We start from the raw sequence: 6101 nt of genomic DNA, 5'->3' as shown, positions 1-6101 counted from the left end.
TAACACTGTAACTATCGTTTATTCTGGAGAAGATGATTACAAAATTGTACCCTTAAATCATTTATTCTACCGTGAGTGAGGCTACAATAGTCTGGTTATTGTTCTTGATTTTTTGTTTGTTCACCTTGTTTGTTAGATTTGTTTCCACAGGCTTGGTACCCTCCATCTGTAGATGCCTGATAGCTTAAGCTGGATGTCACCCCCTGTCTGCAACTGTGATGTGTCACCCTTGGACCTGGCATCAAGCATATTAAGAACTGACCTCTCAAATGGGACCCCTAAGGACAGGGACAGCTCTACATCCGATTTCAGCAGCAAGTAGCCATAGAAGAAGAGATCTTCACCCCTTACCACAAGATTTTGGGGCCCCATTTGTTCGGGGTGGGGGGAATGATGGGGAGCTTGTGCTCAAGCCCCACCCTAAAATATGGTTTTTTGTGTTTATTGTGTGCTATTCTTGTTATATTGTTGTGAAATTTTGTTGACACCAGTTATTCCTACTGTATTTTTGCCAAGTAAGGGACATGAAAGATCTTGGGGCCGAATGTAAGGGTTATGGGATTTAAAGATCTCCCATGCCCCATGGACGTGCTGACATAGCAGAGCAAGAAAAAAAAAAAGCCGAGCTAACGGTCCTGGGGTTGGCAGTTGGGGGCAGTTGCCTTTTTTTTTTTTTTTTTTTTGAGTTAGGATTCCGGCTGAGCACTGCCAGGGGCCAGAGCTGCTGGGAGCGCTCTTCCAGGACGCTGGGTGGTTGCTGTGAGTGGGGAGAGGAGGACCTTTGCCTGAGGTAGCCTGTTCTGTTTTGAGGGCTTGAAAATGTGGGTGCTTTCTACTTTATCTACCTGTGCCAATGTCATAACTACTCTGATGGCTTTCACTTTCTGGTTTTGGGACTCAGTCTTTTGGTATCTTAATAAATTTTCTAGTTTATTTCCCCAAATGGCAAACCTGATGTATTTTGTGATGGATAATTATATCAGCATATTTGTAATCTCTATAGGCATTGTGAATATGGCATTGCTGATACAGAAAGCAATGTCCTTCATTACTTCCTCTACCTTCTTAAAGATTAAATTGTCATCAAAACAAAACAAGAATGTATTGGTTGCTCTTATTTCCACACTTACAGATATCTAAATAATTGAAGTTTCCCATAAGAATCATATGATGTACGTGTGCAAGCTTTGCAGTTTACATCAGAAAATTTTCATTCAACTCATTTAATTAGCCTGTAAGATGGTAGTAAATTTTCACCAATATATGGTCTCTTTTTCTCCTTTATTCTTCATCAAAATGCTTGCCACTGTACCTTTTCAATTTCATGAAATGACACACATACACATACTCAAGTGCATTAACATCTTTTTCATTTGCAATACCATTTCCAACATGCCTTTCAGGCAATCAACTTACTTGAAAAAAGGCATGATCTTTCATTGGTGTAGTCTAGTGATCTGTTTTTGTGCCTCAAGTCTTCATGATTCCAATCAATCCTTTAATATTTATTAAGGACCCACTATCTGCCAGGCAGTGTGTTGAGTGTTAGAAATCATATTTACCTCCTAACATCATTAGTAACCTTAAATTTTGAATCAAGCTTTCTATTGTATCTGGTTCAACAATTATGTGTGGACATTATTATTCCACCCACCTTACTTTTCAGTTTAAATCCCTTTCCACCTGATGATCCAGATCTTTAAAGTGCTTTGAACTCAGCAGGTTTGAGATTAATTTGAGGTTCATGTACTCAAGTATGATTCATTGGAAGAAGTTTGTATCATACTAGAATTTAAAGATGGAGAGGAATTAGAGAAATGGAATTGGTGTTAGTGTTATGACATTTCAGTTAAGGGTAGGTGTTGAATAAAGATTTGAGAACAAGTATGACGCAAATATCACAATCTGTATGACTTAATTAAGACGCCCTTTTCCTCTTTGCTTCATAATAAATCCAAAAGGTCGGAGTCTCTTTGAAGGGGCTAGCAGGAAAAATGGGGTATCCACCAATGTGCATATTCTCCTTCAAAGCAGGAAAAAACAAACAATCCATTTCTGATCTCCTTTCTATGCAAACTGAGGCCTCTACTTCTTTGTACTTTTCCATGTATTACTTGTCTTGTTAGAAAAATCTCTACAGTTTGTTTTGGGGGGAAGTTGTGTGTCACTCTACGGCATCATCAATAAGTCTGTTTTTTACTTTGATGGGGCATCACACCTACTGATTTTTCTGGCAGGTTATTCTCCTGCCCCTATTTCCTTTTTTTGTTTGTTTTTTTTGTTGGTGTTTTGGTCTTTTTGGAGGGGGGAAAGCAGAGCGATTGGGGTTAAGTGACTTGCCTAAGGTCACACAGCTAGTAAGTATCAAATGTCTGAGGCCAAATTTGAACTCATGTCCTTCTGACTCCAGGGCCTGTGCTCTATCCACCTGCCATTATTTTCTACTGAAGACAACTGAAAATTATAGACCTGAACAATTTGAAGCATGTTCTTGGGGAGCACAGCTACCAATTGGAAATGAAGTATTTATATGGCAAGAAAAATGAAGACTATCAGCAGATATCAAGTGGTTACTAATGAAGCAAGAGGAAAATGTCTTAGATGCTATGTTCTTGGAATCTATATTTTAAAAGCTACAGATATGTGGACTTGAAGGTCTATCTTCTACTCTATTCTATCTCCTTCAGGTGTACAACCTGATCCCTTTACCTGTAAAAATATTCCTTCTTCAATGTAACTTATCTTAATCTATATCTTAATTGATCACTTAGCACAAGTGTCAACTGCCCTGATCCATCTGCTAAATTCGTGTAGTACTTCTTTGGACATACTCATATTTACTTATTCACTTATTTACTTCTTTGGTTTCTGTATTCTTCAGTAAATGCATACTCCCTGATTTCAGGAATACTGTTTTTAAACCTTTGTCCCCAGTAGCTAAAACAGTGTATGTAGTAAAAATTTAAAAATGTTTGTGAAATTGAATTGGTTAGTTCTTCCATCCCTTCTTACATTTAGTAATTTAGTTCCTGTATAGTGTCACTATCCCCTTTAAACCTACAAACTACATGATGCTTTATTAAGGGGAAGAATAAGGGTATTCATGCCTTAGACCATATATTTGATATATACAAAAGTACCTTACAATACAACATAATATATTTCAAGGAACCAGAGAATATTTTAGAGTTCAAAGGAGCCACAGCAGTCATCTAGTCCATTTCATCTCTGAAAAGAATCCTTCCTCTCATAAAATCCCCCAAAAGGGCTTGATATCTACTTGCTAAAGATGGTGTAGTAGAGAAACCTTTTACATTATGTTTGGACCGGGCAAATGCTGAAGTATTTTGTCAATTCCTATGACTTTTCTGATTCTTTGAAATGTATTATAGTATATTGATTTGAATATATGAACTGAATCATGACAATTCTTATTTCTCCACCTGAATAAATGAACATTTAGTTTGAAGATTTAAAAGAGTAACTTGTACTTTAATAAAACACAGAGTTAGAGAATTCCAATGACAAAAAAGTTTCAGATAAAAAGATGCCTTACATATGTTTCTTCTAATTTTCTTATGCATTTTTTAATGTAATGATGTTCTTTTATCAATAAAATGGACTGTTTTGGAAGATGATGAAGTAATTTAGAATTGTATAATTTAACTTAGACCAAGAAGCACATAATGGAACATCTCATCCAAACCTGCGTTTTACCAATCAGGAAACTGGTCTAGAAAGGTGATTATATCATGAGAGGAAAAAAAAAACACTGGAGTAAGAGTGAGAGAAATTAGATTCCAATCAGACTATTCTACTTGTTATCACTGTGACTTTGGAAAACAGGCTCAATTTTTTTATTCATGAAGCAATACAAAACAATTTCTGAGGTTTATGGTTCCAAATTCTACGACCATTTAGGAGACATGATAAAGGCTGGTCAGCAAGAGAATCGCCACTAGAAAATAATTATCCTCTTTGATAGTTGAATGTCCTTAACGTTAAACAAGGAGTCTCAATCATTTGACATCAACATTCAGATAATATGTACTATTTTTACTTACAAACAAGTCACTAAAAACAACTATACTATACACATTAATGCTTGACCAAACTTTCTTATAGTCAAAGGATGGGTCATCATAGCGCATGCCAGTCATTCCTACTCTGTAAGATAGGTGAGTATGAAGGAGTCCCTAATATAAATCAGAGGAATAGAAATGGAAAGGCACAAGATGATAAGCTTGATAGACTTGGGACCTAATCGTTTAGTGACGTTTCTTTTTTGATAGTCCCTTTCCATAGGGCTGAAGAAGTTTATTATTCCCAGATTTACCCACCATAGTATTAGAATGGCATGTTTAGATTGTCTGCCACTGTAAAATATGTCTTCTTTATAATGAATTTCTTAATAACTGTATTTTTTTTCATTTGAAGTAGAACACAGAAAAAGTATAAATTGGTTTCTTCATTTCACATTGATGAAAACCAGGCTTTCTTAAATAGTCTCAGCACCAGTTCACGGATTTGTTTTGTTCTGATTCCATAGATGACAGGATTAAGTGCAGGAGGTACAACCACATAAAGATTAGCCAAGAGAATATGAATGTATCCAGGGATATTATGTCCAAATCTATGAGTGAGAACAGAGAAGAAGGCTGGGATAAAGAAAGATAAGATCACAAAAATGTGGGAGCCACAGGTATTAAGAGCTTTGAGCTGAGCATTCCTAGATGGGAGATGAAAGACAGCATGGAGTATCTTCATATAAGATATAATAATAAGGGTCACATCCCCAAATATCATAGCTATAATAACTAATCCAAATATATTGTTAATTTTAATGTTAGCACAAGATAACCGAGCGATACCCATGTGCTCACAGTAGGTATGAGGGATAATGTGGTGCCCACAGAAGGGCAATCTCAGGACAAGAAATACCACTGGAAATATCAGAAAGAAATTAATCAGGATCAGAAGTGCTAGAATGACAGCAATGACTCTGTTCGTTAGAAACATATTATATCGAAGGGGGTGACAGATGGCAACATAGCGATCAACAGCCATGGTCACAAGCACAAAAGTCTCCATAGCAGTGAACATGTGAATGAAAAACATCTGAGCAACACTGATCTCTCTCTGGTTAAGCCAGAAGATTCCCAACATTTTGGGGATGACAGACGTGGGCAAGGCTAAGTCAATTGTAGTCAACATGGCCAGAAAATAGAACATTGGCTGGTGGAGGCTGCTCTCAGTCTGAATCACAAAAGGGATGGTGAGGTTTCCCAAGAGTGCGATCAGATACACAGAGCAGAAGGGAAAGCCAATCCAGATGTGTACCTCTTCTCATCCTGGGATTCCCAGTAAAAGGAAGAACAATGGCTGAAATTGAGTGTCATCGGGAGGGAGCATCTTGCCAGGGATTATTAGTTCTTAAGAATACCACTTTTTTTCTAACTGAAGTCTGGAGAAGAAAAAAAAGTTTCATCAGTATTATTTCTTCCTTTACTTACTCATATAGATGATACCTCCCTTATTATCCTCCTATCAATATTCTGTCTAACCAACAATCTATAGTTTGAAGGTGAAATAATCAGATAATCAGGAACAATCTGTGTTATCTATTAGATGAGAGCAGGATTTGAACCTATTCAAATAGGGACCCAAAGCCCTATTCTGGAAGAGACAGTTTTTGATTCCCCACAATGAAAAAAAAAACTTTCTAAGTATTAGAATTTCCCAAATTGGAGTGGACTCTCTCAAGTGGTGATGAATTCTGCATCACTGAACAACATTAAAGTGGAAAGCAGTTAATCACATGTAAGAATTTGTGTTGAGAGATTTTCTGCTAAAGTTTGAGTTAAAGTGTGTGATCTCAGATTTTGTTAACCTGTTTTCTCTGCTCACTGTCTCCTTTTTCTGTTTCAAGTCAAAGAAACTGCTCATTATTCTCATTCGATTGAAGGAAGGTCCCTTAGACAGCTTGCAAACTAAGATGAAGCATAGCTAATCTTAAAACTTTCGCTGCTTTTGATTTTTCCCTTTCCAGTGTGTTTCTCTCCTCTCCCCAATCTAGTAGAGCAAAAGTATGGTCCTTCTCA

The 6101-nt window shown here is 36.9% G+C and overlaps 1 pseudogene; it reads right to left on the bottom strand.

Moving 5' to 3' along the window:
- Nucleotides 1–3934: 3934 nt before the first annotated feature.
- Nucleotides 3935–5448, bottom strand: LOC138177576 (olfactory receptor 52E8-like; annotated as a pseudogene).
- Between the last annotated feature and the right edge of the window lie 653 nt (nucleotides 5449–6101).

This window comes from Petaurus breviceps, unplaced genomic scaffold (genome assembly GCF_028583685.1).
Source record: "Petaurus breviceps papuanus isolate PSGF00001 unplaced genomic scaffold, PetGlider_PUasm1.0 90444, whole genome shotgun sequence".
In the NCBI taxonomy this organism is placed as follows: domain Eukaryota; kingdom Metazoa; phylum Chordata; class Mammalia; order Diprotodontia; family Petauridae; genus Petaurus; species Petaurus breviceps.
This window is presented reverse-complemented; position numbering and strand designations above follow the sequence as displayed.